Raw genomic sequence first — 2500 nt, forward strand, 5'->3', positions numbered from 1 at the left:
AAAGAAGCTCTCCTATAAATTTAGAAAAAGCAAACGAGTGAAATGTTTGAGATGATAATTTGCTGAAATGCAAGCTCGAATAGCCCCAGGGTTTCGAATGATTCCCCGCGCTTTATACATCTCTCTGTTTACAAACGGTGTATAAATGAAAGATCGCTTCAGATGGGTCGTCGCTGTTTGACGCGCGATGCTGTTCCTTTTTTTTTGTCTGTCTGTGCGTTTAGCTTCGCTAAACAAGTTAAATGGTTAAAAAGCGTCGAAAAAGCGAATACACACGCGACAAGACAAATCTAACGAGTAAAGGAACGCTCCGCTCCAAGATAAAAATGGTTGTTTACAATCAATACAGCGTTTCGGTACCCCTGATCGTAGTCTGAAACTGTGTAACAAAAGAGAGGAAAGCGAATGGTGAAGGAACTTCGAAGCCTCCGTGGCGTGGCTAGAACTTGTGATAAAAGTATGTTTGCAGCAATTATGCATGCTCCCGTTAAAACAGCATTTCAATGTCTCGCATGGCTTAAAGCTCTAGGAGGCTTCAACATTTAGAATACATACGGACTACTTCGTTTGTTAAAGATAAGCGAAGACCGCGCGACCATCGCTCGGTCGTCCAGTCCTCGAAAGTTTTGTTGCGTTCCAAAGAAGAGACAAATGGGGTTTACCCTTGCGCTAAGGGGAGAAGAAGAGAAAAGCAGTTGTTAAATCTAAGAGGTGTGTGGAGTACATCGCGTGTTGGTTAAAATTGTTAAATGAAGTATACGCGAAATGTTCTCTCGCTCTTGCTTTTCCTCTTGCTTCCGTGGCGCTCGAAAAGAAGGGATGATAAATAAAGAAACCTATTCGAAATCTCTTGTGGAACAAAAAATAATACGGACGGACGTTAAAATTGAACCGAGACGAAATGGATCGTCTTGCGAGTTGTCTTCGCTTTGAAATTGTTAAAAATTGATAAAAGCAATACGACGAAGCTGCAGTCCGCAAAATGTTTGAAGCAAAAAGGAAATAACACGAAAATTATGGGAACGTCGTGTCTCAACTTTTTTTTCCCTCTTGTGCTCGTTTCATCGAACGATAAATACAAACATTTTGAAACGAGAGAGGAGGAAAAATTGAATATGCGAAAGGTTGATTCACGCACAGTTTCTCTACGTGTTTGCTTTTTTGCTTCTTTTCGTTTATTTTTTTTTTTTTTTGCATCGAGCATCATTATTCACCTTTCGATGAAACCAAAGAAATTGACGACCTCAGAGTAGGCGAGATTACCCGCTGAATTTAAGCATATTATTAAGCGGAGGAAAAGAAACTAACTAGGATTTCCTTAGTAGCGGCGAGCGAACAGGAATGAGCCCAGCACTGAATCCCGCGGTACCGCCGCTGGGAAATGTAGTGTTCAGGAGGATCCGTTTATCCCGAGACATCGAATTGCGTCCAAGTCCATCTTGAATGGGGCCATTTACCCATAGAGGGTGCCAGGCCCGTAGTGACCGGTACGCGTTTCGGGAGGATCTCTCCTTAGAGTCGGGTTGCTTGAGAGTGCAGCCCTAAGTGGGTGGTAAACTCCATCTAAGGCTAAATACGACCACGAGACCGATAGCGAACAAGTACCGTGAGGGAAAGTTGAAAAGAACTTTGAAGAGAGAGTTCAAGAGTACGTGAAACCGTTCAGGGGTAAACCTGAGAAACCCAAAAGATCGAATGGGGAGATTCATCGTCAACAACGCTGGCTCCCGTTGGTGCGCGATGCCCCGGATGGACCTTCGGGTTCCATTAGCGAGGGCACACCACCTTCGGCGAATGTTCCGGCGAGGTAGTCGTGCACTTCTCCCCTAGTAGAACGTCGCGACCCGTTGCGTGTCGGTCTACGGTCCGAGGCGGAGCCTGTCCGTCACCTTAACGGTGTTCGTGACAGACCCTCGGTTGCCTGGCCGACTGCGCGACGGTACTCAGACGGTATCAGGCCGCAACCAATCCATTTTCGAATGTGTGTGCGTCAGGACCGCCGCAAGCTAGGTTCAGTTATAATTACCCGGATGTACGGACTATGCGCCGTCCCCGGGTCTGGCCAGCTGTTAGCAGGAGGAGTCCTTGGACTGGCCAAGCTTTGAATTACCGGTCGGCGACGCTATTGCTTTGGGTACTCTCAGGACCCGTCTTGAAACACGGACCAAGGAGTCTAACATGTGCGCAAGTCATTGGGATATAAATAAACCTAAAGGCGAAATGAAAGTGAATGTCGTCCTCTGCGTCGACCTAGGGAGGATGGGCCTCGTTACGATTAGGCCTCGCACTCCCGGGGCGTCTCGTTCTCATTGCGAGAAGAGGCGCACCTAGAGCGTACACGTTGGGACCCGAAAGATGGTGAACTATGCCTGGTCAGGACGAAGTCAGGGGAAACCCTGATGGAGGTCCGTAGCGATTCTGACGTGCAAATCGATCGTCGGAACTGGGTATAGGGGCGAAAGACTAATCGAACCATCTAGTAGCTGGTTCCCTCCGAAGT

General features: G+C 47.2%; 1 pseudogene; it reads left to right on the forward strand.

Moving 5' to 3' along the window:
• The first annotated feature begins 1239 nt into the window (after window positions 1-1239).
• Window positions 1240-2500, forward strand: part of LOC143306392 (large subunit ribosomal RNA) — a 4530-nt pseudogene continuing 3269 nt past the window's right edge.

Source organism: Osmia lignaria, unplaced genomic scaffold, assembly GCF_051020975.1.
Source record: "Osmia lignaria lignaria isolate PbOS001 unplaced genomic scaffold, iyOsmLign1 scaffold0007, whole genome shotgun sequence".
NCBI classification, from domain to species: Eukaryota; Metazoa; Arthropoda; class Insecta; order Hymenoptera; family Megachilidae; genus Osmia; species Osmia lignaria.